This window comes from Lygodium microphyllum, chromosome 3 (assembly GCF_053477565.2).
Source record: "Lygodium microphyllum isolate KBCC chromosome 3, Lygodium_microphyllum_v1.1.10, whole genome shotgun sequence".
Classification (NCBI taxonomy): Eukaryota; Viridiplantae; Streptophyta; class Polypodiopsida; order Schizaeales; family Lygodiaceae; genus Lygodium; species Lygodium microphyllum.
The window spans coordinates 156,001,565-156,022,468 of record NC_141137.1 but is presented as its reverse complement, the minus strand read 5'-3'; positions in this window follow the sequence as shown (position 1 = coordinate 156,022,468).

Genomic DNA, 20,904 nt, shown 5'->3' with positions numbered 1-20,904 from the left:
GCAACCACAAGCAACTTCACAAGACTCCACTTGAACTATAAGTATCTCCCTTCCCATGCATTGACGAAAATAGAAGGCTTCTCTTGGGTGAGTAAAATAGGGTAAATATGTATAAAAAGGAGGGTAGCAGCCCATTCAGGGATTAATCATGCTCATGGAAGAAGGAAGAAGGAAGCTTTGATCATTGTTTGTGTCTATATCATTGGAGTAACAACTCTCTCCTTTCAAGGGAGCCTCTTGTTCTGCTCTTGATCTTTCTCATCAAGACTTGTGGGCTGAACTGGAAGGCCCAAGAATGCTCTTTAATGGACTGAATTTTTGTTTTTCAAAGCATCTCCTGCATGGTTCAAGAGGTACATGCATTTGTGAGGAAAATGAGAAGGGCATTGTCTTATGCACCTAACTCTTGATGTAAACTTTCTTCTCTATCAAGAGGAGATCTTTTCCTGAAATGACATTTATTCATGTATTCTTTTTTTTGGTTTAATGATGTCCATCATTACTTTTTGGTTGATGATACTGTCGATGATGCCAATTGAAAGAGAAAGAAATGATGGAGGAGATGATGATGAGGATAATGATTATGATGATGACGATGATGATGGTGGAGGCGGCATGGCAGCAGTGGCCTAGCAGTAGCGGCCCATGGCAGCAAAATGGCGGCGACAGCTTCTCTGGCGGCAGCACGGCACAGTCCCCACAAACCCTCCCATCCTCTCAAGCTTAAGGGGGGGGGGGGGGGGGTTTCTTATAGGCTTTAAGGGGGAGGGAATAGCCACACATGTGGCTAGTTTGCATGCCTCCTCCTCCCCCCGTGCTCTCCTACTCCACACCCACTCTTCTCCACTCCCTCTCCCCCACCATGCAACGGCTGAAGGGGAGGGGGTTATTAATTAAAAATTTTGCACCAAATTATCCATTATCCTTTTGCCTTTCCCATAAAGGGTGTTCCCGCGTGGGCTTGCGGGTTTTTATCCACGGACTCTTGTGCACAATCCGGGCTAGAATTTGATGATGCATGCGGAGAGAGCACTTAGCCACCAACATTTTTCCATTGCAAAAGGTTACTTTGCACTACTTTTGCACAAGATGTGCGGGGTCCAAGATCATTAATATTTCGTGCAGAAATATTACATTCTCTCTCCCTTAAAGGAATCGAGATGTCCTCATCTTGAGAAGAACCGGGGGTATTGATGGTTGAGAGGATTTTCATCCATCCAAGTGGCATCCTCTTTGGAATAATATTTCCACTGGACAAGGTATTCTCTCAAGGTCTTGGATCTCAAATGCCTCTCCCTAACATCTAAGATCTTGTCAGGCCGTAGCTCAAGGACTGCTTGGCTAGGCATTACAACTTGCTGATCATCAAGCACGTGGCTAGGGTTAGGCACATACTTTTTCAATAGATTGAGATGGAATACATTATCGACTTTTAGGTTTTCAGGGAGCTGTAGTCTATAAGCATTAGGCCCTAGGCACTCGAGAATCTTGTACGGTCCACAATACCTTAGACTTAGCTTTTTGCATTCACCCAAGGATAGGGAACTCTTCTTTGGACATACGCGAATGAAGACCATGTCACCTTCAACGAAGGATCTATCTTGACGTTTTAGGTCCGCGTAAGCCTTTTGTCAGTCCTTGGCAGCTTGGATGTCTTGTCTTATCGACTTGATTTGGTCATCCATGTCTTCCAGCATCTGCTTTGAAGCTTTAACCCTCAAGGTTGGATCCGAAAAGTTTAAAGGACTACCACAGTTGTGCCCATACAATGCTTGGAAAGGGGTCATCTGAATACTTTGTTGATAAGAAGCATTGTAGGCAAACTCAACCAGTGGCAAATATTGAATCCACTTTTTGGGCTTGCGGCAACAATGTGCCCTTAGCATATCCTCAATGACTTGGTTAACTCGTTCCATTTGACCATCGGTTTGGGGATGATAAGCTGTACTGAAACAGAGTTGAGTCCCAATGGCCTCGAAGACAACCCTCTAGAAGTGTGATGTGAAGAGAGAGTCACGATCACTAATGATTCTTTTGGGTAACCCATGCATTTTGAATATCTCCTTGATGAATAACCTTGTGATGTCTGAGGCTTTATAGTTTGTCTTAATAGGAATAAGATGTGCAACCTTGGTGAGCATATCCACCACAACCATAATGTAGTTGTATCCTCCCTGTACTTGGGGTAGGCCAACAACAAAATCCATACTAATGAATTTCCATTTCATTTGGGGAATGTCAAGCGGTTGCAACTTCCCTGGCATTTTGACACGTTTGACCTTAATGCATTGACAAGACAAACATTCCATGACATATTTCTGAACGTCACCTTTAAGCTTCTTTCAATAATAGCTCTTTCTGACTGCATTGAGGGTCTTGGCATAGCCACGATGTCCAGAGAAAGGGGAGTCATGGGCTTCCCAAAGTATCTTCTGCTTGAGTGATTGGCTTACCGGTATACATTATCTCGTTCTATAGTAGGCAAGTCCACTATTGATAGAGAATTCTTGATACTTTGTTTGAAGCTTCGGGTCTTGATCCTTGATGGGGATCTCCTTTAGCAATTTCTGATAGGTTGGGTCATGGCATGCCTCTTCTCTAGCTAGGTCAAGGATTGGGTTGTTTGGCATGGATACCTTTGTGGCTAGAGATCTTTTGTTGATGGATCTTGAAAAATCAGAGAATTCAAAAATGCCTTACGACTGAGTGCATCGGCAACTACATTCTCCTTTCCAGGCCGGTATTTGATTTCAAAATCATATTCCTCCAGCACTTCAATCCATCGACATCGCCTCATGTAGAGCTCATTCTGGGTAAAGATCCATTTAAGACTTTTATGATCCATTACTAGGGTAAACTTGTTACCCAGCAAGTAGTGTCTCCAAAGCTTGAGAGTATGGATGACAGCTAACAGCTCCAGATCATGGGTAGCATAATTCCTCTCATGGCTCTTCAGTTTCCTTGAAGAGTATGCTACAGGATGACCTTCTTGCATAAGCACACATCCTAAGGCAAGTGTGCTAGCATCAGTTATCACTTCAAACTCCTTACTAAGGTCTCGCAGTTTCAGAATAGGTGTTGATACCAAGCTTTGCTTTAGTTTATCAAAGTTGGACTGTTCAGCAGGTGACCATACAATTGATACTTGCTTCTTCAGTAGATCGATCAGCGGCGCTGCAATCAAAGCATAGTTTTTTATAAAGACCCTGTACCATCCTGTCAATCCAAGAAAACTACGTTGTCGTAGATTTCGTGTAAGAGCTGATAAACACGGAGTTCAAGTTGAAACAAGGAAAGAGGCTAACAAGAAGAAATCGAATTTTTGATGCCAAAGGTCACAATATTCCTTGTCAAGTAAATTACATGAGATCCATGTTCAGAAAAATCTATAGTATCTCATAAACTATTTTACATTCAGGTGTTTGAAGATAGTTATGCCTTTGGCACATAGGCTTGAAGTGTCTTGAAGATTTCTGATGGAAAGAGTTCTGTTGGGCATCAATTCTGAGCCTTTTCTCGATCTAATCATTGAGCAATCAACCTATAAGTCTACCAAACATTCAGCACAGTTCAAGGCTGTTCACAACATTCAAATTTCAGCAAGAGATTGCCACAGGAGAAGACAATAGCAATGGACAGCAGAGAATGGAAACACTTCTGCTGTATGACTTGAATCCAATACACTTAGTTCCCTGATTCGATTGGAATGAGCACCAGATATTTTCAGAGTAAGCTCAGCTGTTCTTGTATCCCATGTTCACACAGTGCAGTACTTTTAGCAAGTCTTTGATATCACGCCAAGGACATCAGCTATGCCTCCACTGGTGGTATATAAACTGGTTTCAGCCACTTCTACAACACCATAACAGTTTTGGTTGAATGTAAACGAACCAATATCATAAACGAACCAAAATCCTTAAGGAAACATTGGCTGTTGTAGAAGAGCCATTGACAGGCAGCAGTGAAGACATACAAGTTGTACACAATCCACTGCCATCATCATCACTTGTCTCCATTGGCAAAGCTGTAACTGTGTTGGAGATTCTTTTGTGAGTGGCATCAATCCCTGCAGCTTGCCCAGTAGAAACGTGTCTAACAAAGGATGATGTCCACGGTGACTGTACCAGGAGATTGCTACAAGAATTTACAAAATTTCACGTGCTTATTCTTCCCAAAACTTAGCAGCACAGGTGGCAGACTGTTCTGCGAAGCTACTTTGGAGCTTAAAGCATCGCCAATTGCATCAAACTGCACTGCAATGCAGATGATTCAAGCATGTCTAAGAGAGAGATCATATTCCACCACAAAGCTCTGGCAGCCACAGTGAAAAGCTACCTTATGCCAACGTGTCTTCTTGCTATGCAACCGTGTCAGAAGCAAACAAAATCAAATAGAGGCTAGGCTTTGAATGACCAGGTGTTGTGGTTCGACAATCAAGCCTCACAATATTCCAGCCCGAAGGATCTATGATTAGATCATACAAATGACGGGCCTGTGCGGAGAGATGACGCAGAAGCAACAGCGGAGCCATGGACGAAAAACTATGTCGACCTTCTCTTCATCTTCATTTCTTGAACACAGAGAGCTTGACTAGCCAAATTTTTGCATGAGAGTCTCTGTTAAGTTGTGAGGTGAGAAAACACGATAATCAATTGCCCCATAGGATATCAAACCTATGTCTGGTAAAGCTGATCTTCTATTAGAATTCCCACAAATCCTACTTGTATATAGCCTTTCACAGTCCTCTTCCATTCATTGCATTTCCATACCCATTGTCTGCATCACACCGATGAGCTTCTAGTATTGAAGAAGAGGTTGGTGAGCAGTGTTCTGGGTCACTGAAAAGGCTCTCATTGGCAACATCTTCTGGCTTTCTTGTCAAATTATAAAATACTGCAGCTGTGGATGATTGTGATGGAGGATCTACCTGCTGCCGAAGTGGAATAAGGATGCTAAGAAGCCATGCCTTTCAGCTGAATTAGATGGCGATCAGTTGTGGTTCTAAATACGGGAGTTGCAATACAAATTTCTTTTCTGCTTCTAGTTACAAGAGAGGCAATTGCCTTCTCCTTTTTGGTCGAATAAAATGCAGGCTGATCTTTAATCTTGCCACAAGCAGACTTTCGTGGTCTCCCATTAGGACGCTTACTCTCGGGTTTGCCAAGAGTATTTCAGAGGAGTAGAGAAGGTCCGCAGGCCTGCTTCTTTTGAGAAAGGTGGCTCCTAAAGCTTGGAAGCAGACTGTCAAACCTATAGAGAGCCAGGAAATATCCATATAATCTCTGCCCTCTTCCTCCTCATCGTCATCCCTCTTCCCAGACTTTTCTCCCCCAGCCCGCCATTGATAGCCCTTTCAAAAATATTCCACTTTTTCCTAGCTTTTTCCCTCTCCAATCTCAACATAGCATTCGTAAGGCTATTCTGAAAGTACCAAGTTTTTTATCTTTCCCTCCAATTTTCAATATAGAAAGGCTTCTCTTTTACTACCTCAATGGTTTCTCCCATGAAACCATGGTATCAAATGCACCAATTTATAACCAACCTTTGAAATCAGATGTAGCAAAGGATTTCTGTTGTGATCCAATCAAAGCAAGGTCCATAAGTTCAACCATGGATGACATGAATCACAAGCATCAAAAAATTAGCACGATAACATGATCTGACTCAATGCTTCAATGACCTTCGATGTCACAAAACTCTCTGGTTCATCTCCCCCATCTGCCTCATTTGATTCCACGATTTCCTGCACTTTTCTTGGAGATCATTATTGAAATTATCAGCTTGATAATTTCCTTTGGCATCAGTTTTTTATATTTTTCTGTCACACATACAACATGCATACAAACTGAAACACACACAAACACAAACACACAAGTGGAGTATGTACATTGGGTGCGGAAGGACAGATTATCTTAATGCATCAATCACACACAATATTTTCTGTTTCTTCTGTTAGACTTTCTTCTACCTGTTCTTCTTCTGCCAATGCTTCAAGTGAATACTCTTCATCTTCTCTTCTCTTGAAAATCTTGACACGTTTTCCAGCAATGGGCACCCTCAATACTGTTCTATCTAATTCAGCCAACTCATAGGTAGCATTATCAAAAACCTATTTCACCTCATACGGTCCAAACCATCTTTGAACCATTTTTCTCATGCTACTATGCTGATTCTCTAGACTACTGTCGTAGACTAGAACCCAATCTTCTTCTTTTATGGCTCTAGGCCTCAAGAGATGCCTCAAATCAAACCTGTCCTTGTTTCTGAGTCGGGCTGCCTTCAAACGATCAACTGCTAGCTACACATCTTCTGTCCTTCTCTCTAGTTGACGAATTCGAAGAGCTAGAAGCTCCTCCCTTGATAAATTCTCTTGCCATGGAAGAGCACTCCACGTGAGAGCACATATTTCTGTAGGCATAACAGGTTTTTTCCCATACATCAACTCTGTAGGCATATATCCAGTAGTCATGCTATGTGTAGAGTGGTCTGCCCACAATGCAAAAGGTAGTAATCTCCGCCAATCTCCAATCCGACCTCTACAAGCTTTTGCCAATGCCTTAACTATCAGCGGATGACCTCTTTCACTCTTGCCATTTCCTTCTGGATTATAGGTAGTAGTAAGAGCCAACTTAATCCCAAACCGTGAGAAAAATTCTCTAGCTTCGTTTGCATCTAGCTCTCCACGATCAGCTATAATATTGCCTATACATCCATACCTGCAATATATTTCTTCCAACAAGAATTTACATACTGTAGTGGTGGTCTTCGTCTGCAAAGATTTGCCTTCAACATAGTTTGTAAGATCCTCCCTAGCCAAGACAAGATATCTCATCTGCCAAAGTCCCATTGGCAAAGTAACCAAGTCTACCACCCACTTATAATGCATACATAATGGATAGGTCGGATGCAACTCATCACGATGCTGCACTAAAGAGTAAAGCTGACAGTCCCTGCAAGTCTCCACAAAGTGGGAAACATCTTTATACATCCCTTTCCACCAGTATCTTTCTTTGATTTTCTCAGAGGTAGCCCACACACCTCTATGACCAGCCCATGAGCTCTCATGAAACTCTCGCATAATCTGTATCTGCATTGCTACCTCACAAACTACTCTCAAGGGTAAGCCGCCTCTCTTCTTTGGATGCTTCCAAAGAAAACCATCTTTCAAGAAATACCCATAAGCCTTTCTTCTGATTTTCTTGAATTCATCATCTGTCCAATTAGCTCTTCGAGTCAATGAACTTAGATACTGTCCAATTTGCAGCCACTCATCAACATAGAGTTCTTCAATAAAGGCTTCAACAGTAGATACATGACAATCATGAACAAGGACAAAAGCTGCAAACTCTGTCTCATCATCTTCTGCAAGCATTTACTCCTCATCCTCCTATCTCACTCTAGATAGCATGTCAGCAACTGGATTATCTTTCCCTGCTATGTGTCGAAATTATGGATTCAATGATTTGATGTAGGCAATCCACCGAAGCATCGCTATATCTAGAGTTGAACAGATAGTAATCATGCCAAGCAAAGGCAAACAATCTGTTTCCACAACAACTGAAGCACCAATAAAATACCCTTTATCACACTTCAGTGCAGTGACTACTCCCCACAACTCTCTTTTAATCTGTGGATATCTCCTCTGTCGCTCATTAAGAACTTTAGCTCCAAAGCGGATTGCATATCTATTTCCATCAGCATCATCCTGTCCCACTGCCCAACCTATGCCAATAGGGCTAGTATCAACTGTCAACATGATTGGCCATCTACACTGATAATCCACCTTGCAAAGAGTAGGAGCTGACTGCAACAGCTTCTTGAGTTTACGCATGGCTTTCGAATGCTTCTCATCCCAATGAAATTTCTGCCCCTTTCGAAGAAGCTGATAGAGAACATCCGCTATGTGAGCAAAATGAGAAATCCAAATCATGTAAAATACACAAGCTCCCACAAATCTCTACACCTCTGAAGTAGTCGAGCAATACTCTGCAATCCTACTTATGGCATCCACCTTTGCAAGTGAAGGCTTCCTGCCATAATAACCAACCATATGTCCAACTATGATGACTTCATTAACACCAAAGATAGATTTCAGCCCTGAAAGAGTCAAGTTCACCTCCTCTAATCGTGTCAATATTTTCTCACAAGCAACCAAGTGTTCAGCCACAAACTGTCTACATCCTCGCAAATCAAGACTCTCATTTTTTTATTCTTCTGCACAACCCTTAATAGGCACATCATCTAGGAAAGGCATGGTATACTGCGGAATATAGTCTTGTAGAACTCTATGCATAGCATTCATCATATGAGCAACTGAGTTGGTGGCACCTTGAGGCAAGGTACACATCCTCACAAGACCAATAGGTGTCCGCATAGTAGTAATATCCCTGCTTTCCAAGGCAAGCTGAAATTGATCATAACCTGAATACAAGTCACCTAGAGAATAGATGGCTCGTCCTGCAAAAGTCTCAGCAAACTCATCCACAACTGGACCTGTTCCCACGTTCCTAATTGTCACTTTGTTCACGGGCTGCATATCCTGAATAAATCTCAAAGTACCATTCTTCTTTGGTATAGTAAACCACATGTTAGAATAGGGCGTAAAAGAGGGTGCCAAAATTCCCAACTTAATCTTCTCATTCAGCAACTCTATCAGTTTTGGTAAGTGTGCTCTAGGCACAGGTATAGGACGTATATTCCATGGCACATGAGGAACAGTGAAGATGACCATAGGTGCAACCAATTCGGGACTAATGTAGCCAATTTCATGAGGAAAGAAAGCAAATGCCTTACCATGACGTCCAAGCATCTCTCTAAAGCATTCTTTTTCCACTGGAAGCAAGAAATCATCATTTCCAATCTTCAATTCTGCAAGAGTTTCAACTATAAATTTATGTCCAATATTTGCAGGATTTCTCAACATAGGCTGTTTCATAGCTTTTTCTATCTGCTCATCACTATCAGGAGGAAGCGGCCCTGCAACCGACTTAACCTTCTTATCAACTATTTTATACTTTGTGTCAACCTTGGCATCAGTCAAGCACTTTGTTCTTTGCTACAATTTCTGCAAATTTTTAGCAACTCTCAACTCTGTTGGCTGAAAGATTTCATCCCTTTGCTCTATGGACTGCATGGGTGCAGCCTGAAACTCTGTATGCTGAAATTTTTCAGCATTAAACTCTGTTGACTGAATGGATTCAGCCTTCGGCTCTATGGACTGCATGGGTGCAGCCTCATACTCCATATGCTGATTTTTTCCAGCATTTAACTCTGCTGGCTGAAAGGTTTTAGCCCTCTACAACTCTGTAAGCTGATCAAGATCAGCCATAGATTCAGTTTGCTGAGTTTTCTCAACCTCTAACTCTATTTTTAGCATAAAATCAGAAATTTCCTGAAACATATCCAAGGTTTGCACAGGTATGATCTTTGATCCCTTACATACATCAGTTTTCAGCATTGTTCCCATCTCAAACAATGTATCTGCATAAGACATCCCTTCATATAGCCCATCTACATGCTCTTTTGCTTGCAAAATACCTGCAATCTTCAACTCTTTCTCCTTACGACCAATGTACTGCCTGGCAGCTCTAGACAAATTTGAAATTTTCTGATAACTCACTGAACTATCTGAAGAAAAACCAACAAAATTAGTGGAGAAAGACTGGCTTCCAGGAGGCGAGATCTCCTCTTTTCTCCGCTCCGTACCACTGGCGTCTCGCAAAACAGTGGTACCTAATGAAAATCCAACTCCTTCACAGGTAGTGGTGCCTCACGCAAGGAGTCCCTATTTCTAGGATAATTTACCCCAACAGTCATAAACTAAACAGCTCGCATACCATCCTTACTGCGTATCCATGCATAGGCTCAGCCGTCATCCATCACTTTCGTCTCCATTCTTGCTTCTGTAATGAAAGGTTGTCCAAGAATAATCGGATAAGAGCAAGAATCCTAAACAAAGCAATGATAATCCTCTTAAACATTACCAATAGAAATTCCGATGCTCAGACAAGCAGCATACATATCACCAGAAGTATTATTGGCGGCTCTCATGCGCCAACCATGCTCTGCATCCATAGGCCACTTTCCACCCTCATAAACACCTCAAGCAATAAGATTAATCTCGGAACCATGATCGACTAAAGCGATCAAAGGAATCTGTTTCTCTCCAATCCTTACCACCGTCTCAGTGGTTGCTCTAGCCCAATGACTATGTGAAAAATGGCTACGAGGAATGAGGATAGGGGTATCATCATCTTTATACTCCATAGGCTGAACTATTTTCTCCAATTGTGGATTGACAGAAGCATTCTCAACCATCACTGCATCATCATGCTCTTCCCCAAGAGCTCCATGCCATAATCCCTGTAAAGCAGGTCCTTCCATCGCATGTCATTTCCTCCGCAAAAGATCCTGCATCTGATCCTGTATTTCTCTTCTAGCAATCCCAAGAGCTTCTCCAACAGTAAAAGTGACTTCACTATTCAAAATTCTTTCATGAAAAATCTTACTCATATCTGTCTGCATATCAAGGTCTGACAAGAGCTTGAATCTTGGCTCCTTTCTTGGTTGCCTCTTCTCTTGCATCTGCTTGTCTCCCATAGGTTGTTCAGGACCTGATTGAGCTGGAGAACTTGTCATAGGTGGAGCTGTAACAGGTGGTGAAACAAAGTCACCCCCTCTAGTCTTTTTGGAGGTGCTGAGACCCTCCTCATCTCTTCTTCTCTTTTCCTCAACCATGGCATCTAAACCCTGTGTTTTCGCCATATAAGCAAAAATAGAATACCTGTCAATAGGAGAATCCCATCCCGTTTCTCCTTGGATGCTAGAGCCCACACAAGTTATAGTAGATACCTGAACTTTCCCTCTTCTCGCTATCTCCAAGGCAGAGGACCATAAAGCAGAGTCTCCATCTGCTTTCTGCTCAAGCTGGACTCCATAAGCTGAAGCATCTCCTCTAACACTCACATAAGCTGATTGCGCAGCCATATCATCAACGAGCTTCTTCATGCCTCCCTTACAAAAATTCGTGTCAAGAGGAGCACCAGTCTCTGTCAGCCATATCTTCCCATCTTGTCCCTAGAACACTACATTCTTCTTACACGCTTCCTGAAAAGCATCACAATCTCTGCAGTGTTGGTGCTCTGTACTATCGCACCAAATACATCGTCTCCCTTTTCTTTAGCCAGCTAGAAAAGCAGTCGCTGGAGCAGGTGCTATAGTAGGTACTGACATAAGTTGCTCTTTTAACTTACCAACTTCAGCTTTGACTGCTTCAATCGTCAAATCTGCCAAGCCTTTAATAACATCATCTACGGATAAGGGCACTGGGGCAGCAGGGACTGGTGGATTTACAATAGGAGGAGTAGGCTTAGGCATAGAACTTGCAGCAAGGGTAGAAGAAGAGGTCTCCAAGGATTTTTCAGAAGCAGATTCTGTATTACGATGCAATCGTACTCTCCTGCGCTGCTTCTTAACAAGAGCATTCACAGCATCAATGACATGTCTCCACTCGGTCTTTAAACCTGAATCAGTAGCTTGATCTTCCAAAAGATCATCCAACTTTTCCTGTAAATCAGCATCAGTGCCTTGTAAAAATAATTCCACTTTTTGCATCTTCAAAGCTTGCTGCTCAGTTCCATCCAACTGATCATAGCAGCTCTCAAACTCTCGCAGAAGGCCGGTAAACTGAAAGTCCCTTATTAGGCATAGAAACCCATGCTAAGAAATTCATGCGGTTCATAAGACCTGTATCCTCTAGGAAATATTCATCTTTTAATGCCTTCTTAAACTATGCCCAACCAGCATGTGTTTCTTGAATTTTTGAAATTCGGACTTCAAGAGCGCGTACCACAATCCGCAAGAAGTAGCGGCTCCAAGCATCTTGAGAAACCCCAAAAAACTTCATATTTTCTTCATACAAATGCAGGTAAGTTGACACTTGTTGGCCATTGAACTGCTTCATCTCCTGTTGGACAGCTTTCAAGGCATCCATGGCATCACTATCACGTTTCGTATGAGCTTGCTGCTGCATATAGGTTGTAAATGACTGAAACAGGTTCTTCATGACATTGTCATCTGTCATCTCTTCTTGCGAGTCTCCCATATTGCTGAAAATTGACGCAGCACTTTCACGTCGGGTTCGCCAGAAATGTCGTAGATTTCGTGTAAGAGCTGCTGAACACGGAGTTCAAGTTGCAACAAGGAAAGAGGCTAACAAGAAGAAATCGAATTTTTGATGCCAAAGTTCACTATATTCCTTGTCAAGTAAATTACATGAGATCCATGTTCAGAAAAATCCGTAGTATCTCATAAACTATTTTACATTCAGGTGTTTGAAGATAGTTATGCCTTTGGCACATAGGCTTGAAGTGTCTTGAAGAGTTCAGCTGGAAAGAGTTCTGCTGGGCATCAATTCTGAGCCTTTTCTCGATCTAATCATTGAGAAATCAACCTATAAGTCTACCAAACATTCAGCACAGTTCAAGGCTGTTCACAGCATTCAAATTTTAGCAAGAGATTACCACAGGAGAATACAATAGCAGTGGACAGCAGAGAATGGAAACACTTCTGCTGTATGACTTGAATCCAATACACTCAGTCCCCTGATTCGATTGGAATGAGCACTAGATATTTTCAGAGTAAGCTCAGTTGTTCTTGTATCCCATATTCACACAGTGCAGTACTTTTAGCAGGTCTTTGATATCATGCCAAGGACATCAGCTATGCCTCCACTGGTGGTATATAAACTGGTTTCAGCCACTTCTACAACACCATAACAGTTTTGGTTGAATGTAAACGAACCAATATCATAAACGAACCAAAATCCTTAAGGAAACATTGGATGTTGTAGAAGAGCCATTGACAGGCAGCAGTGAAGACATACAAGTTGTACACAATCCACTGCCATCATCATCACTTGTCTCCATTGGCAAAGTTGTAACTGTGTTGGAGATTCTTTTGTGAGTGGCATCAATCCCTGCAGCTTGCCCAGTAGAAACGTGTCTAACAAAGGATGATGTCCACGGTGACTGTACCAGGAGATTGCTACAAGAATTTACAAAATTTCACGTGCTTATTCTTCCCAAAACTTAGCAGCACAGGTGGCAGACTGTTCTGCGAAGCTACTCTGGAGCTTAAAGCATCGCCAATTGCATCAAACTGCACTGCAATGCAGATGATTCAAGCATGTCTAAGAGAGAGATCATATTCCACCACAAAGCTCTGGCAGCCACAGTGAAAAGCTACCTTATGCCAACGTGTCTTCTTGCTATGCAACCGTGTCAGAAGCAAACAAAATCAAACAGAGGCCAGGCTTTGAATGACCAGGTGCTGTGGTTCGACAATCAAGCCTCATGATATTCCAGCCCGAAGGATCTATGATCAGATCATAGGAATGCCAGGCTTGTGTGGAGAAATGACGCAGACGCAACAGCGGAGCAATGGATGAAAAACTCTGTCGACCTTCTCTTCATCTTCATTTCTTGAACACAGAGAGCTTGACTAGCCAAATTTTTGCATGAGAGTCTCTGTTAAGCTGTGAGATGAGAAAACACGATAATCAACTGCCCCATAGGATATCAAACCTCTGTCTGGTAAAGCTGATCTTCTATTAGAATTCCCACAAATCCTACTTGTATATAGCCTTTCACAGTCCTCTTCCATTCATTGCATTTCCATACCCATTGTCTGTATCACACCGATCAGCTTTTGGTATTGAAGAAGAGGTTGCTGGGCAATGTTCTGGGTCACTGAAAAAGCTCTCATCGGCAACATCTTCTAGCTTTCTTGTCGAATTATAAACTACTGCAGTTGTGGATGATTGCGATGGAGGATCTACTTGCTGCCGAAGTGGAATAAGGATGCTAAGAAGCCATGCCTTCCAGCCGAATTAGATGGCGATCAGCTATGGTTTTGAATACCGGAGTTGCAACACAAATTTCTTTTCTTCTTCTAGTTACAAGAGAGGCAATTGCCTTCTCCTTTCTGGTTGAATAGAATGCAGGCTGATCTTTAATCTTGCCACAAGCAGACTTTCGTGGTCTCCCAATAGGACGCTTACTCTCGGGTTTACCAAGAGCATTTCAAAGGAGTAGAGAAGGTCCGCACACCTGCTTCTTTTGAGAAAGGTGGGTCCTAAAGCTTGGAAGCAGACTGTCAAACCTATTGAGAGCCAGGAAAAATCCATATAATCTTTGCCCTCGTCCTCCTCATCATCCCTCTTCCCACACTTTTCTCCCCCAGCCCGCCATTGATAGCCCTTTCAAAAATATCCCCCTTTTTCCTAGCTTTTTCCCTCTCCAATCTCAACATAGCATTCGTAAGGCTATTCTGAAAGTACCAAGTTTTTTATCTTTCCCTCCAATTTTCAAAATAGAAAGGCTTCTCTTTTACTACCTCAATGGTTTCTCCCATGAAACCATGGTATCAAATGCACCAATTTATAACCAACCTTTGAAATCAGATGTAGCAAAGGATTTCTATTGTGATCCAATCGAAGTAAGGTCCATAAGTTCAGCCATGGATGACATGAATCGCAAGCATCAGAAAATTAGCACGATAACATGATCTAACTCAATGCTTCAATGACCTTCGATGTCACAAAACTCTTTGATTCATCTCCCCCATCCGCCTCGTTTGATTCCACGATTTCTTGCACTTTTCTTGGAGATCATTATTGAAATTATCAGCTTGATAATGTCCTTTGGCATTAGTTTTTCATATTTTTCTGTCACACATACAATATGCATACAAACTGAAACACACACAAACACAAATACACAAGTGGAGTATGTACATTGGGTGCGGAAGGACGGATTATCTTAATGCATCAATCACACACAATAAATCACACGCGAAAAGATAACACAAATGCACAACAAAAATGGAGGTGTTTACGGCTCGGATGCGCAGCAGCACGACAACGTATTTCTTTGATAGAAGTTGGTGTTGGCCACTCCAGAACGTCTCTGACCTTGGCTGAATCTACTGAAATTCCTTCACCTGATACAATGAATCCTAGATATTCAATCTATCGCTTGAAAAATGCACACTTCTTATTCTTGGCATAAAGCTTGTGTGCCCTCATTGTTTCAAGAACAATGCGAAGCTAGGGTTCATGATCTTCTTCCTATTTGGAGTAGACTAGGGTATTGTCAAAGAAGAGGAGTATGAAGTCATCAAGGTAGGGCCTAAAGATATCCTGCATTAACCTGTTGAAGGTAGCAAGAGCATTTGTCAGCACGAATGACATGACTAGGAACTCAAAGTGTCCATATCTTGTGTTGAATGCCATCTTTGGGATATCTTCTTCCTTGATCCTTATCTGATAATACCCAGACCTAAGATCAATCTTGGAGAAGATCTTCACACCTTGAAGACGGTCAAGAAGTTCATCTATTCTTGGAATGGGATATTTTTTCTTAATGGTTGATTGATTCAGCCCTCTGTAGAGTCAACGAAGCATCCCATCTTTCTGTTGAGATGACAAGCTCAATACATGTGGGCATTGATGATGGGCCGCTTGGTTCGATAGGTCCACACATCTACACTTAGCACGTCGGTGGCCATTATGACTCTCACATGGCCATTGACTCATTACTTATTATATTCAGGCTGTTACACCTATTTACAGCTGGCATAATTATAGCGCTAGTCGACTAGTATAGTCAGTTATGCATTGTTTGACTTAGTAGACAACTTTCCTTTATGTTGTATCTTATCTATACTTTGTGTACATTGTAAAGTATGTGGGAGAAGAAGAAGAAACCAGCAAGAAAACGTTTTGGCCTCCATCTCTCTTCTTGTCTCTTGAGTGAGCTTCTCCTTGTGCATTCTGTGTGTGTTCGGCGCAGCATCTTGAGCAAGTCCCCCCACCACACAATTCTTGACATGCTTCAGAGCCGTGCCAATGAGAGAGGCTGATTTTGAAGGCTGAAGTGAAGGAGAAGAAGCAAGGTTCAAGCAAACAAGCCACAGGAAAGAAGCTCTCCTATCCTTCCACTCTTTCTCTTGGATAGTGCCTGTGGAGGCACCGGGAGCAGGGCAGAGCAAAAATCTCAGGGAAATTTGGTGTGCGCGAAGAGCACTGTGTATTCTACAAAATAGCCCTTTTGGGCTTTTTCTGTAGTTATTTTGGGCATCTGAGGCCGTTTCAGGCCCCGTTTTAGAGCCGCAAGGTTGCGGATAGCAGTTTTAGGGTACACTGTGATTTTGATTGTTTTGACCGAAAGTGGGTGCGCAGGTTACATATTGCGAATCTGTAATTCTTGAGGTGTTTGCAAGAAGAAAACATAAGGTTTATCTGCAAATAGGTTGCAGATTGCATGTATTGTTGAGCAGACAGTGAAAAAGGCTGTCTGGTGTATTGTTGTGCACTACAGGTCGAGGGTTGTAGAAGATTTGCTTGTTGTTTGGTATTAGTTTTGTGATAATGGCAGAGAATAGTGGAAGCCCCATCATTGAGAAGCTCGACAAGAACAACTGCCCTTCATGGAAGTTCCGTGTCACGAACTTCCTTATTGGAAAAGGCCTCTACGAGTTTGTTTCAAGTGAAGAAAAGGAGCCGGAGGTGAGTGATCCTCCAACTGCAAAAGAGACAAAGGCACGAAAGGAATGGAATGAAAAAGACAAGAAGGTCATGTATTGGCTGTCTACAGTAATTAACAATAATATGCTGGGATATATTAGAAATGCAGAGAATTCATATGCAGCTTGGACCATACTTGAAAGTATGTTTTCCGTAAATATAAAGGCACGAAAGATTCAACTCAAGCAAGAGTTGAATACATTGAAGAAAGGGAAGATGTCTATCAATGAGTATGCACTGAAGGTAAGGAGCATTGCAGATGCATTGCTAGCGATTGATGCAATGCCCGATGATGATGATTTGGTGTCATCTACCTTGGGTGGACTTAACAATGAAAAGGCTTGGAAGTCTTTTGTAACTTCCGTATATGTCAGAAAGCCATTTCCAGATTTCGATGAGTTGGTCTCCCTTATGATCACTGAAGAGATCAACATGTAGAGTGAGACATCTGAAAGAAGTGGTGAACAGGTCCAAGCTTTCTACTCCAGTTCAGGAAGGGGACATGGCAGGTTCTCTTCAAGAGGCCGTGGTACTTGACGTGGTAGTGACAACCAGTAAAATATATTGAATCAGCAATTTGGCGATATGCAAGTTTCAGGAGGTCGTGGTAACTTTAGAGGCAGGGGGAGCTTTAGAGGAAGAGGTGGATGGCAGAACAGAGACTCTAACAACTCTGGTATTGTGTGTCACTACTGTGGCAAAACAGGTCATATTGTAGCCCAATGTTATGCTAAGAAAGATGATATTCGCAATGGTAAGTTGCAGCAAGGAAACTATGCATCATCTTCACGACAGAATGAAGACAAAAATGAACGTCTGTTTGTTATGCAGCATATGTTGAATGCTGTTACAGGAAAGGGAACACATGATGATGTTTGGTATGTTGATTCAAGTGCATCCAATCATATGACCAGCCATGCAGAATGGTTTGGAGAGATGCAGGATTTGCAAAATGCAGGTTATGTGCAGACGGGTGATGATTCATGCCACCTAATTTCACACATTGGAAAAGTTCCCTTGTCCTTGCATGATGGTAAGACAAAGAGTCTTTCAGATGTATTACATGTGCCATCTATTACAAAGAACTTGGTGTCAATCGGTCAAATGGTAGAGCAAGGGCTGCAAGTCAGATTTAATGCAAAGGGCTGCTTTGTAGAAGACTTCAATGACAAGTGTAGGTTGGTAGCAAAGGGAAGTAGAGTTGGACGTATGTTTACTCTGATGCTCGAATTCCTACTATGAATGTTACTATGTATGCTAAAGGAAAAGGTATTGTTGAGATATTGAAATTTGGCACAAACGCATTGGACATGCAAATGTACAAAGGCTGAAATTAATGTAGTCCTAAGGGTTGGTTTGCCTACATTTAGAGTTGTAGAATTTCATAAGGTATGCGAAGCATGTCAGTTTGATAAGCATGCAAGACAACCCTTTTCACATGACAGAGATGTAAGCAGAAATATCCTTGATGTTGTGCATACATACGTTTGGGGGCCTGCACAAAATGTATCTCTTGGAGGCCGTTCATACTTTGTCACATTCATTGATGATTGTTCTAGAAAGCTGTGGGTATATTTTATGAAGGAAAAGAGTGAAGCGTTTGAGCACTTTAGAACTTTCAAGGATGCAGTTGAAATTGAAACAGGATTGAAAGTAAAGTGCTTGAGGTCAGATGGAGGGGGAGAGTACCTCTCGAATGAGTTCAGTGATCTTCTGAGGTCTCATGGGATAAAGAGACAGTTCACATGTAGATATATCCCACGGCAAAATGGGGTTGCCAAAAGGAAAAATAGGCATATTGCAAAAGTTGCACGCGCCTTGATGGCTAAAAAGAATATGCGTAAGCATTTTTGGTCTGAGGCTGTTCATACTACTGTTTATATTATGAACAAAACTCCCACAGCTGCAGTTCATGGGATGACTCCTGAAGAATGCTTTACTGGCAAGAAGCCTGATGTATCGCACTTGAAGGTATTTGGTTGTGTTGCATACGTTCATGTGCCAGATGAGCTACGGAAGAAGCTTGATCCAAAGGCAAAAAAATGTGTTTTTATTAGATTCTCTTTAGAGCAGAAAGGGTGTCGCTATTATAATCCTGTCACATGTAAGTTTCGAGTGAGCAGGGATGTCATCTTTGATGAAATGAGCAGTTGGTATGCATCTAGTGGTGATGCATTGGATGATGATGATGATCATGACACTCATGTTCAGGCTGAAAAGCAAGAATCAAGGACTCTTAGTGGACCAGAGACATCATCTGGTAGTCCTTAGTCAGGAAGACTAAGGAGTACCTCTACATATTTAGGTGCATCTAGTAGCACTACAGGTAAAGACAAAGGAAAGAATAAAGTGTCAGATGGCATTGATGCAGTTATTGATGGAGACTCTAGTGGCTCAGAGAGCTTGGATGATGAGCTTGGTATTCCTTCTGTTAGGACACCAGGTGTACAGAGAGCTCATAGTAATGTAAAGGCTCCATTGAGTGATCTGGTGATACATAGATCTAGCAGGGTCAGATACCCTGTTAAAAGATTTGGTTTTCAAGGTTATGTACCTCACCATTATGCTTATATGGTGAAACTAGTTGAGGGTGTTGAGCCCACATGTTTTGAGGAGGCTGTTGGTCATGCTCATTGGGATGCAGCAATGGATGAGGAGATGGCTGCATTAGAGGCCAATAAGACTTGGGATCTAGTATCATTGCCGAAGGGCAAGAAAGCTATTGGATGTAAGTGGGTTTATAAGATTAAGCACAATGCACATGGTTCTATTAGTAGGTACAAAGCTAGGCTGGTTGCAAAAGGCTATGCCCAGACATATGGCATAGATTATGAAGAAACCTTCAGTCCAATTGCTAGGATGGCAACTGTCAGATGTATGATTGCTTTGGCAGCAATCAAAGGTTGGAGGTTGCAGCAAATGGATGTGAAGAATGCCTTCTTGCATGGTGATTTGCAAGAAGAAGTGTATATGGATCAACTAGCAGGTTATGAATATTTAGAGCATCCCACGTATGTGTGCAGGTTGAAGAAGGCACTCTATGGGCTCAAGCAAGCACCTAGAGCATGGTCTAACACGATCAGAGAATATCTTATCAATATTGGCTTTTATGTTTCTAATGCTCATCACTTACTTTATGTGAGAAAGGGAGATGCAGGTTTGGTCATCATAGTCATCTATGTGGATGACTTGATTATTACAGGTGATAGTGATAGTGGGATTGTTGGAGTCAAGGATTTTTTGAAGAAGAAGTTTGAGATGAAGGATTTAGGTGAGCTAAGGTACTTCCTTGGCATTGAGGTGATCAGATGTGATGATGGTATATGGCTGTCCCAAAGACAATATGGCTTGGATATGTTGTCCAAGTATGGTATGACAGCATGCAAACCACTTTCAGTCCTGTTGGAGAAAAATGTAAAGTTGAGTGCTGATGTTGGGGATGAGATAGAAGACCCTGCTATGTTCAGGAGGATAGTGGGGAGTTTGATCTACATGACCATTACAAGGCCAGACTTGAGCTACGTTGTTGGTCTTGTGAGTCAGTTTATGCAAGTACCTAGAAAGCCACATTTGGATGCAGTCAGACGCATATTGAGATATGTGAAGTCCACATTACATTATCGACTTTTCTATGAGACAGGTATAGATGTATAGGTGTTTGGATACACAGATGCAGATTGGGCTGGTAGTATGTCTGATAGAAGATCTACTAGCGGATACATGTTCTCTCTTGGTAGTGTAGCAGTTGCTTAGAGTAGAAAAAAACAATCTACAGTTTCTTGGAGTAGCAAAAAGCAATCTACAGTTGCTTTGTCAAGTACAGAGACTGAGTATAGAGGTGCTGCTGTTGCAGCATGTGAGGTAGTATGGCTACAAAAGTTAATGACTGATTTGGATGTGCAGGTGGAAGGTCGAGTTGTCATTTATTGTGACAACATGAGTAGTATACAGTTGGCTAGGAACCCTGTATTCCATGCGGGGACAAAACATATTGAGGTACACTACCACTTTGTGAGAGAGAAGGTACTAGCAGGTGAGATTGACTTGGTGTATGTCAGCACACAGGATCAGATAGCTAACATCTTCACGAAGGCATTGGGTACAGAGAAGCTTCAAAATTTTCAAAGCTTACTTGGAGTTGCAGAGATGCAGTTCAACTTGAGGGGGAGTGTTGCGATGACAAGCTCAACACATGCAGATATTGATGATGGACCGCCTGGTTAGATGGGTCCACATGTCTATACTTAGCACATCGATGGTCATTATGACTCTCACATGGCCACTGACTCATTACTTATTATATTCAGGTTGTTACACCT